Source organism: Notamacropus eugenii, chromosome 1 (assembly GCF_028372415.1).
Source record: "Notamacropus eugenii isolate mMacEug1 chromosome 1, mMacEug1.pri_v2, whole genome shotgun sequence".
NCBI classification, from domain to species: Eukaryota; Metazoa; Chordata; class Mammalia; order Diprotodontia; family Macropodidae; genus Notamacropus; species Notamacropus eugenii.
The window spans coordinates 296760725-296772950 of record NC_092872.1 but is presented as its reverse complement, the minus strand read 5'-3'; the positions used below and the strand labels follow the sequence as shown (position 1 = coordinate 296772950).

Here is a 12226-nt window from a genome sequence, read left to right as displayed (position 1 = left end):
GAGGGGATCAGGCTATGCTCTCTGGGAGTCTCATTGATTCTAAATCCAATTGGTCCTGTGAGTTCACACTATTCATTAAAGGTAAAAACATTCCTCTATTTAGTATATGAGTTTTTAAAAAAAGTAATAAAACTATCTCCTTTAAAGATGTATTTTGTAACTCAGACAAGCTTTCCTTATTTCCAGTTGGTCTGAATCAGTAAAACTCTACTTCACATTTTATTGTGTAAGATTTACAGCAATCTTCAGTCTATAGGACTTGAGAAAAAGGAAAATGATTGGAAAGTCATAAGCTATTCATCAGATCCTTGTAAACTAACTTGAAAACAGTTAAATATTCTGGCTTTGGCATGGGAGATAGAAGGTAGGGGGAGGGGAAGCAGGAGAAAGGATAAAAAGGTATACAAGAAGCACAATGATTTGCCCTGAAGTCCAAGCAGCAGAGCCAGGAATAGAAGCCAAAGCTTCCTGACCTTCAGCCAGAAGTACCCCAGGGGAAGCAGCCTATTTTCAAGATGCTATAATATGGTAGTAGACTTCTAGGTCTGCTAAGGCAGTAGAGAAACATTTATAGAATCCTGAGCAATAATACAGCTACCCCGAGGAAGAAATATCTCCTGGCCACTTTCCCCAAAAGCTATGGGATAGCCAAGATTACAGTTTATTTCAGGAAAAAAAAATAGTCCTGCTTAAAGTAAAAAAAAAAACTCATTTCGCTCTGAATTAATCCTCAACATAGTTGACTCATGACTTGTTCTGGTTGAACCAGCCACGCTTTGTTTGCTTTGTGCATTTGCCCAGGTACCAGATGTGTCCAGTGGGTCATAGTGGCCCAGTACTCCCTGAGCGGCTTTGCTGAAGCACATGGGCCTTCATCAAGTACAGATCACAAGAGATTAAATTCAGACACCTATGTTATCCCCTAGACTGGGTACCTTATCTGCAAAATGGTGGAAAAGAACAGTGCCTGCTTGCAAAGTTGTAAGGAGCCTATAAGATAAAGAGTATAAACCACTTCATAAACCTTAAAGCATAATATAACTGTCAGCTATTATTACTTTTATTATAATTACTTTAAAACTATCTCTCTATAGGCCACACACTGGCCCTTAAGCCCCTAAACCTAGACAAGATACCATCATTGACTCTCAAGCGCTTTGGCATCTTGACCCAAAATTCCTGTAGAATAGGGTACTGTTAAATGATCACCAGTTAAGGGCTCATGAATTCAGCCTTGTCTATACTTGTAATTCCTAAGCCCTCAAGTCAGTCATGGTCATACTCCTGCCAAGGCCCTAATCAAGGATGTTTACAATCAAGGATATCCCTGATGCAGAGAAACTCTGCTCCAGCACACTATCAAAAACAAATACTCATTATATTTAGACTTTGAACATAAAATAATGCTGAGCAAAAAGATGTACAAAATAGTATATATGTATGTATAACCATATCTATATGCGTATGTGTGTATCTATCTATGTATATATAATCTATATATGTATGCGTATGTATGTATGTATGTATGTATGTGGATATGAATGTAGATATGGATGGCTTGGCCATCTTCCCCAGAGGTATACATGGCAATCAAATATTTGCCAAATGGAATCTAATGGGGTAGACAGAATACACACATTCCATTCAACAAGCATTTCTCGGGGTCCTATAATGTGCCAAAAATGAAATAGTCTCTCTCTCAAGGAGCTTATATTCTATATTCAACATATACACACATAAACCAATACAAAATATACCCACAGTAAATTTGAAGGTGGAGAGAGTATTAACCACTTGGCACTGGAAGCCCTTCACAATCTGCTTTAGCTTGTCCTTTCAGATTTATTATGTGTTTCTCCTCTTGACAAACTCTTAAGTACAGCAAAACAGACATCACTGCTGTCCATTCCTCAGGACACACCTGTCTCTGTGTCTTTACTCATGATTAGAATGCGCTCCCTGCTCATCTTTGCCTCTTCAAACCATTAGCTTCCTTAGAGTCCTTATCTTACAAGCCCAGGTCAAGCACCATTTCTTTCATGAGTCCTTTTTTTATTTCCCACACCTACTAGGCTTTCCTCTTTCTCCACCTCCCAAATCACCTTATATTCACTTTGCTACATTTCATATTTACTTCTATGTATATATATTGCTTCCCTTTAATAGAATATAAAATTTTGGAGGGCAGGGATTGTTTAAGGTGTCTTTGTATCCCTGACACTTATCACCATTCCTGGCACAGAACACATACTTATATAAATGTTTATATGTTGACAGGACATGGAAGTACATAGAAAAAAAATGTGAAATAAGTCTACAAAGATAGATCAGAGCTATACTGTGAGTGGCTTTAAATGCTAAAGGGGAGATTGTTTTGTTTCTAGAAGCCATGTTGTTTGTCCTTTGTTTCAAAGAGGACCAATGACATCACGGTGTGATGTCTTGACTTGTGCATCAATTGGATTTAAGTGAGGCAGAATTGCACAAAGTCTTCAGCCTCACGTTCTCTTCCAGAGTCATCAAAGTCCAGTGGCAAGATAAAAGCAAAGATGACTGGAGATCTGGGATTCGATGGATGACTTTGGAGTCTTCAATGTCCAACCAAGTTCTAAACACTCCACAGTACCTGTTTTTTTTAGCTGTCTTCATGATCTTTGGAACAAATTGTTCTCATCCACCCATCCAGCCAGGGAAGACTTCACAAATCCAGGGGTAGACATTCCCCTAAATCACCAACCGTTTTAGCCCTCAATGTAATTTAGCCCATCTGTTAAGACAGTTTAACCATAGCTTCTTGGAGCCACAGGTGAGAGCTGGATGAATAAAGTGGACACCAAAGGTGGGTGAGCAGCCCTGAAAAAGCTCGGCAAGTCTTCACATCAAAGGCACCAGTCCACACTGAACACCCCATATATCCCTCCCAGAAGCCATAGGAAGCCACTGAAGTCATCAGGTAGGAGAGGGACATTGTCAGTCCTACACTTTAAGAATGCCAATTGGCAGCGATGTGGGGGATAGACTGGAGAGGGCAGAGGGTGAAATTGCAGTAGGATAACTGACAAGAGGTAATTAGAATATGAACTAGGATAGTGACCATGTTTGTAGAGAAAAAAAGGGCAGGTATGAAAGATGTATAGGCTAAACAACAAAACTTGGTGACTGATGGGATATGGGGGAGAGAGGTGAGGGAGAGTGAAGGAAGACTCTGAGGATGCAAACCTGGGCTACTGGAAGGTCAGTGATGACCATTACTCAAATATGGAAGTTAGAAAAAGGGGTGATTTTGCACATGTTGGGAGAGAGAATGAGAGGTTTTTAAAAATATGTTGACAGTTTTTATAAGTTCAGTTTGGGACATCTAGGTGCAGATGTCTAGCAGGCACCTGGTGAAGAAGGACTGGGGTTCGGGAGAGAAATGAGGCCTGGATAAATAGATTTTGAAGACATCGGTATAGAGATGATGCTTGAATTCTTGAAAGCTAAAGAGAACACCAAAAATACACAGAGAGAAGAGCAATGTCCTGAAAAGATATACTGTGTTGGGTTCCTAAAATGCTAAATGCACAATTTACTTTTTGTCCTGTGAAATTTTCATTTATGATTTCTTGAAATACAGCTCTGAAAAAAACCCCAACAGGCTTTTTAAAAGTCCATTGTGTTTCAAATGGAGCTATTTAACTATTCCTTTAAACCCAAATCACTCTGGCTTTCATGGAATGGCCAATAATGGCACCCAGCCCAAGCCTCTGTGGCTCTTTGTTTAGATTTTAACGGCTTAGAATGAGTGTAGATACCAATTGTTTTCTGTTCTGGCCAGAAACTTTGAGGGTCTTCCCCTCTCAGATTGATATTTTTTTTGACGGTAAATTAGGGCATCTTTTGTCTCAATTATCACTTAGCCCTTAGACATTGAACCAACATTTCCTCAAACCAACTGAGACCTGGCAGATTGTAATTTAGAAAGACCAAGGTCACTCCCTACATCCTGGGCCATCGACAATTGTTCTTAACTTTTATCTTGTCATTGGACTTACATGACTAGAGAAGAGAGTGAGGCTGATGACTTTGTGCAGCTCTACCTCACTTAAACTCAATTCATGAACAGGTCATTATCGCATAATGTCTAGAACAAACGATAAACAGCTACAAATGCACAATAACAGTAATACTATATTGCCACAGACAGAGAAGGAGGAATCATCAGGAAAGTTTCCAAAAAAAAAAGGGGGACCTGGTACCTGGGCAGTCCCATCAGCTTTCCCTTTCTATAAGCATTTTTTGTTCAGGTGCCAGGCAAGGCCTCTAATGCTGAGCACCAAGACACAGAGAATACAAAAAACAGACATGATTCAGGGTAAACTAGCTTTTAGAGAATGCTAACATTTGAAGTGTCTTAGCAACTATTTAGTCTAACCTCATCCTGGGATTTTACAGATGAGAAAATTTCCACAAAAGAACCATGTGCCCACATCCACAAGGAAAAACCAAAATCATACAAGTTCCTACCAATGGACCCTTTTAATGTATTTGGGTTAGATATTACTTTTCTAGGCGTAATAGAAGTCCATCCCAAGGCAGAACAGATAGCAAGGTCCTCCAAAACAAATCTATATTATTTCAGCTAGACCAGACAAGTTTTTGAGGATATTTGTCTAAGTTGTCTAAGAGGTGGGAGAATGGGAGAAAGGTTACTATTTTAACAAAGATTTGAACTAAAAGGCTAGATCTTGCCTCTAAACCAGGAGTTCTCAGTTTGGAGTCCAGGAAGCTATAAAGATGAATTTCACAGGAATCTATAATCTTGAATGGAAAAAAATACCCCTTTATTTTCACTAATCCTTAATGGAAATTTAGCATTTCTCTCAATTATTTAAAAACACCGAAAGGAATCCATTGACTTTATCAGATTTTAAGAATCCTCTTTCTAAAGCAAAACAGTGACCTATATCTTGTCAGTAAATTTTTCATGTTACCTCAAGCAATTCCTTACTATACTACTGGTATAGTGCAGGGTCATTCAACATAGGGAATAGGTCAGGTATGAACACAAAGCAGAAACCTTTCCTAAGACTGCTTCCTTTTTCTTCTTCAAGAGCTCTGACAAGTCACACTCTGTCCTTTGCTTGTGCTCATCGATCTATCTGCCCCATAGGAAAAGATAACATTTGACCACACTAAAGAGTCAGTCTGGAAATATACCAATCTGATTGTCATGTAGCTTCTGCTATATTAAAATAAGAAAGCTGACAGCTCTCCAGCAGGCTGCAGTCATCCCTTGAATAACAAATCATCAGGCATCATCACCATTGCTTGTCCTTCCATGTTCTGCAATTTAGGCAGCCAGTCTACACAATTCTAGCTCCTTTAGACTGAAGAAATTCTTGTTTTCACTAAGTCACAGCAAAATATAACCTTCCTTGTCAAATACAGTATCTAGATGAGGAATATTAGAAACACTTAGGTGTAACATTCCAGATTTCAAGATAATGGATAGCAAGTAAGATACTAAGAGGGAAGGTGGGGAAAAAATGAACTAGAAACATAGAATGAAAATAAAAGCAAAAAGAAGGAAAAGGGCAGACCCAATCTGAGGGGTGCAAAGAAAATAGGAGAGTCTACAATATGGTTTGCTAAAGATATCTTTGCTCCTGAAAAATGTCTTAGAATTAACATTTGCATAAGCCCTATCCAGACTTTAGCAACCAGTTCATGATATCATAGACTTAGAGGCCATTGAGTTCAACTACCTCATTTTACAGAGAAGAGAACTGAGGTAGAGAGAAGTCAAGTCATTTGGCCGGAGTCAAACAGTAAGTGTCTGAGACAGGATTTGAACTCCAGCCATCCTGACTCAAAGCTCGAAGGCTCTCATTCACTACAACACTTCTGGCCTCTACCACTTGCCTCCCTCAACAAGTCAGTTAACAACGCTCATTAAGTGCCAATTGAGTTTAGAGAATAGTTTTGATTATAGCTCATAGACAATACCCAGTTCTTTAAATTGTACAGGTAGTGAATTAGGATTACTATAATCAGTCAGTCAACAAGCATTTATTAAGTGTTTACTATGTACCAGGAATTGTATGAAGTTTTGGGGATACGGAGAAAGGCACAAACAAGATCCCTGCCCTCAAGGGACACATTTTCTAGTGGGGGAGACAACAGCCAAATCACTATGTATATACAAGATATATAGAGGGTAGATGGAAGATTGCAATTTCAGAGGGAAGGCATTAGAAGTATTGAGGGTGGGGGTTGGTGGAAATGGATGGGCTAATGCATTCTAATTTATATAAAACCAAAATTTAGTCCCTGAGTTAATCCAGGATTACTACTAAAGGTAGATCCAGAGAACTAGTTCAGTTTGGAACCCAGGAGATCATCCTGGGATGACCCAAACTCCCCAGACCATCTCTAAAACCTTTCCCTTAGTCTCTCCAGAGTCCTTGGGCATGATGATAGCTTGAAGGCTACCCATTCCTTTCTGGTTTGGGCTCAAAGTATTAAACATCTGAGGAGGCATAGGATGTATGGATCAAGCATTCCAGCAAATGGTGCCAATGTTAGAATCTTTTCCCTCTAGGTCAAACAATACAAATGGGAAATCTTGAAATTCCTTATTTTGAGCAGACCACACCCTTGTACTGTTTATAATAAAGTTCCTCAGGAGGAAAGGTTAAAGATTTAAGTTCCATAGTCCCACATTAAAACAGCAGCAACAAAAATGACTTTAAGTACTTACTAGATGTGGACCTACATGAATACTGTGCATTTTAGAACATAAGCTCTCAGGGAACAAACACATCTATTTGACTCAATACCATGTAACCACTACAATAGAGTATGGTGAAGCAGCAAAGCCTTTCCTTTGGGGAAGAGGGCTACAACAGCAATGACTTGCTTTTCAGAACCAAAGATTATATGAAGGAAAAAGAGTTAAGACAACTTATGTGTGCTTGTGATTTAGGTAGAATGTAATGTTCAGAGTTGTTTCACCTCAAATTTTATTATTTGGGAGACTCCAAAGAAAAGTATGGGAGAGGAGGCATTAGACAGATTACCAGACTGACCTTGTTGTTTTATGACTGTGAAACCTGGACAGTACATCTGTGCTATGCCAGGAAACTGAATCACTTCCATTTAAATTATCTTAGGAAGATTCTGAAGATCACCTGGCAGGATAAGGTACCAGACACTGAGGTCCTTACTCAACCTAAACTGCCAACCATTCAAACTCTGCTTCGGAGGGTGCAACTTTGATGGACTGGCCATGTTGTTTGAATACAAAATGTATGCTTGCCAAAAAGACTAATTTATGGAGAACTCACACAGGGAAAGCATTCACATGGTGGTTAGAAGAAACAATAGAAGGACACTCTCAAGGTCTCTCCTAAGAACTTTGGAATTGATTGTGTGATATAAGACACACTGGCACAGGACCCCTCACATGGTATGCCCACATCAGAGAAAGTGCTGTGCTCTGTGAGCAGAGCAGAATTGAAAAAGCTCAAAGGAAATGCAGGATGAACAAATTTGGAGAATCTACCCCAAATGTTCGCACAGACTATTTGTGCCCAACCTGTGGTAGAGCATTCTGAGTTCATATTGGTCTGATCACCTGGTTGGTTCTATGCTTGTTTGAAGTAGCTGAATTGAACTGAGCTGAGCTGACCTGCCTCTGTCCCTACAAGTCAGGGAAAGACACTACTAAATGGAACCAATATAACTATAATTGAGAATGTTTTATTACTAACATAGGAAGAAATGAGAAAGTCAGGCGAGAGCACCAGGACAAAGTGAGTGATTAGATACATCTGTCACTCGGGTATTCCAGCCCCTAACAGAATCCAGATCTGCCTTCTAGCTAAATTATCATAGAATGTGGGGCCTATGAATTCACTATCTAATGGGCTAGGGTTGTACCTTAAATCTATGATTTTTTTTTTATCAAGGATCTACAATTTTTAACATCTAAAGATTCTATGATTTCAAAAGGTTAGGAATATTCCTACTTCTCTAGTTCTATAGCTCAAACCAAGTTAGAACTCCCTTTTGAGGGAATGAAGAGTTTAGTCACTACCATCTTTCAAAGATCCCTGCTGTCTAGGGATCTTTCTGCAGCTACTATGACTCCCATGAGAGCCAGTAGAGTGAATGCCATCTTTTCCTAAGGCCCACAAGGTGCCCACATCCATAAAGTCAGCATCTTATGCCCAGAAGTGGGGTGGGGGAGAAATGCCTCCAAGCACAAGGAGAGGTCCCAAGTTCTACAAGGCAGCTAACTAATGAATAGTGCAGAAATGCTGCCTGGTGAGGCTGGAATAAAGACTGAATGACACTAATCTGCCCATTGAAAGTCAGGATGAAAGGATTGCACCTGGATTAACAATGCTGCATCTGAAACTCAAATTGGCACCCCAAAGGTCTTTGCCAAAGGTCTTTCACTTCCATCCCTCCTTTTCTTCATATCCCTATATAGTCCTCTTTGTTTCTTGTCTTACTTGCCCTGCTCCTTTTTTCTCTACCTACTGGCTTTGGTTCATATAAGAGAAAGGAGAGAGTGCCCTTGCTTTAACAAATAGTGTTGAAACTAAGGCTAGCATTGCTTTTCTTGGTTCAACTGGTATGGACTATTAATCTAGGAAGGAGAAGGAGTGAAGAGTATTCTCCTTCATTTGGAAACACCAGAAATAGGAAAACTGGAGTGTTTAAATCTATTTCTATTGGGTCAGTATTTATTCAAACACTTTTAAGTGTCTACTATGTCCCAGGTAGGAGCAGTTAGGTGATACAGCAGATAGCACACTGAGCCTGGAGTCAGGAAGATTTGAGTTCAAATCCTGTCTCAGGTGACAGTTGAGTGCCAGATGGACACTAACGGTGAATAAGCAGCTGTGAGAAGGGCTCCAATTCAAACTAGAGATACTAGACTTTTTGAATACTCCATATACATATTTACAAAATAATGAGGTACAGGTTCCGGAAGCCCCTTTGGATCTTCCCACTTGATCTGGGGTTCGCCTGAGACCATAAACCTTCCATTATCTATATGCCAGAATCTTTGTTATCCTTAACTTAGCCTACCCCTCCATGGTCTGCTATCTCCAGTTACCCTTCAGCTACTTCCCATCCTTAATCCCATTCTCTTGGTTCCTGGAGTCTGTTTTCTAGTTACTTCAACTACTGGCCACTCCAACCTTGCCTAAACCCCTACCCCTCTAGTTGCCCCAGACTACTTGGCCAACCCTAGATCCCTCCCACAATCTTCCTGTATATAAGATCTATCTTTCCTCCATGGAAATGCTCAAATTCAATCTAGCTCAGATTCTATCTGGCCCGCTTGTCATTACAAGCATCACAAAGGCTCAGATTCCTTAAGAATCTACCCAATATGGTGGAGCTTTAATAAACTTTGTTTTTCTTTGACTGAAAGAAGGTTTGAATTGAATTCATTTGGGCAGGACCTGGTGTGTCAGTATTTTGGGGTCCTGAGCACTCCTAAACCTCAACATACTGACACACTGACTGCTACTTGTTCCAGGTCCTCACTAAGGCAGAGGTTGAATAAGACACATGTTCACAGTTACCAACTTGGTCTTTCCATAAGGGTCCTAGAAGTTGTTTATAAATTCACCCCAAGAAATAAGATTATAGTCAATTCGCTGAAGACAAGTGGTTGAAAGTAATTAGTTTGTGTTAAAAGGAAACTAGAATAGTATGCATGTACACATGCTTCATCAATCTCCAAAAGGGATAAGACCTTTTCTGCCACTCATTCCCACTCCCATCCCCCCATCCAAGGGTTATTAATCACTTTAGAAAAATTCAAGCTTCCACAGGAGTGAGGCTAGTACCCTTCCATTCAAGATAAGTACCCCACATTTCTGCCTAGGATGGAAGTTCACCTGTTCTGGAGTTTGAAATTCCAGATGTATAGGAAACCTGGCTATAAAGATGGTAGAAGCCAATGATAGCCTAGATGGTCATGGGCTTATCGTATTACAAATGATAGTTGAGAGAAAGATAGAATATTGTGTTGGGAAGACAGACATGCTGATACATTGTTAACAGAGCTATGAAGTGCAAAACAATCTAGAATTATGTGATTAAAGTCACTAAACCGTGACTACTCTCCAATCTACTCCTCAGCCTATAACCCAAGGAAGGCAAAGACAAAAAAAAAAGGTCCTACAGGTAAGAAAATATTCATAGCAGGATTTTTTACAATAGCAGAAAACACTACAATCAAAGTGGATCCTTACTAATTGGGAAATAGCTGAACATGTTGTGGTTTATGGATATAATGGAATATTATGTTACCATAAAAAATTATATATACATATATATGTATATAACTCAGAGCAACCTGAGATGCTTTGTAGAAACTGAAGTAGAATGAAGACAGGAGAATGACTATTACACAATAACTAAGATGATAAAAATTTAAATAATACTAAAAAACAATCGAGATCAAATTAGTTGCAATGACCAATCTTGATCCCAAAGAACAGATGATGGTAAAGAAGTAGGGGACTATGGATATAGAAGTTTGCATATGCTATCACTAGGCTGATAAGTTATGCTTATTTTTGCTTTGTTCCAAGAAAGCTCATGGGGTGTTATGTTACCACTATCTTCTTGCCCTTTAGCCAGGATTATTGAACACCTAAATTGGGGTAACTGTGGTAGCATGAAAAACAATTAATTAATTGATTAATTAATTAAATGAATAATATACAAGAAAACTCTTTTTAAAGGAAATTAAAGGAACTGGCATTAACAGAAGAAAAAGGGAGTTTGTAACCCAGTAAAATAGAGTCTATAGACCACTACAAAGTATGAAAATGTGGCAACAAAGTATTTAAGTTGTCTAGCTCCAACTGTGTTAGAAAGGCAACGACGAGGGGTGCTTGCTAAAGCATTTGTTGCTTTCCCACCATCTTCAGCCCCTCCTCAGACAGTCACCCTGATACCCGATCAGCAAATGGCAACATTAGGAATAGAGTGCTTCTTCCAAATTCTCATTGAGGTGCAATGTGTGGCCTCCATTCTAGAATCCAGAAAAGTTACTCTGTACATCAAACACTAAGAGTAGATTGGTTGCTGTTCAGTCATTTTCAGTCATGTCCAACTTTTTGTAATCTGATTTGGGGTTTTCTTGTCAAAGATACTGGAGTGGTTTGCTATTTTCTTCTCCAGTTCATTTTACAGAGAAGGAAATTGAGGCACATAGGATTAAGTAACTTACCCAGGGTCACACAGCTAGTAAGTGTAGAAAGTAATTTTTTCCCCTATCTCTCCCCTACCCCCACCCCAGGATAGCATATATCCTGATTGCCCTATCCTCCAGTCTGCCCTCCCTTCTATCACACCTCCCCCCTACTTATGCCCTTCCCTTCTATTTTCTTGTAGGGTAAGATAGATTTCTATACCCCATTGCGTATATATCTTATTTCCTATTTGCATATAAAAACAACCTCTAACATTCATTTTTCAAGCTTTGAGTTCCACCTTCTTTCCCTTCCATCCTTACCATCTACCCTCATTGAGAAGACAATCAATTTGATAAAGATTATCATGTGTAGTCATGCAAAACACCTCCCTTACAGTGATGCTGTAAAAGACTAACTATATTTCCCTCTATCCTGTCCCACCCTCCATTTATTCATTTCTCTCCTTTGATCTATCCCTCTGCCAAAGTGTTTGCTTCTGATTACTCCTTTCCCAATCTGCCATCTCTTCTATTATCCCCCCTCTCTTATCCCCTTCCCCCCTGCTTTCCTGTAGGGTAAGATGAACTTTCATACCCACTTGAGTGTGTATGTTATTCCCTCCTGAAGCCAAATCCAAATGGCAGGCTCACTTATTCCCCCTCACCTTCCCCTTCTTCCTCTCCATTGTAAAAGCTTTTCCTTGCCTCTTTTAGGTGAGATGATTTACTACAGTCTACCTCTTCCTTTCTCTTTCTTCTAGTATATTCCCCTTAACCCTTAATTTTCTTTTTAGATATCATCCCTTCATATTCAGCTCAGTCTGTGGCCTCTCTCTCTCTCTCCAAATACACACACACACACACACACACACACACACACACACACACACATATATATATATATATATATATATATATACATACATTCCCTTCACCTATCTAATATGGAGAAAGGTTATAAATATCCTCTTTCCATGTAGGAATGTAAACAGTTCAACTTTAAAAAGTCCCTTA

The 12226-nt window shown here is 39.4% G+C and overlaps 1 protein-coding gene across 4 annotated transcripts in view; it reads right to left on the bottom strand.

Moving 5' to 3' along the window:
- The window catches only part of SMOC1 (SPARC related modular calcium binding 1), a 224677-nt gene that overhangs the window by 151025 nt on the left and 61426 nt on the right, over window positions 1–12226 (bottom strand). The window lies entirely within an intron of this gene.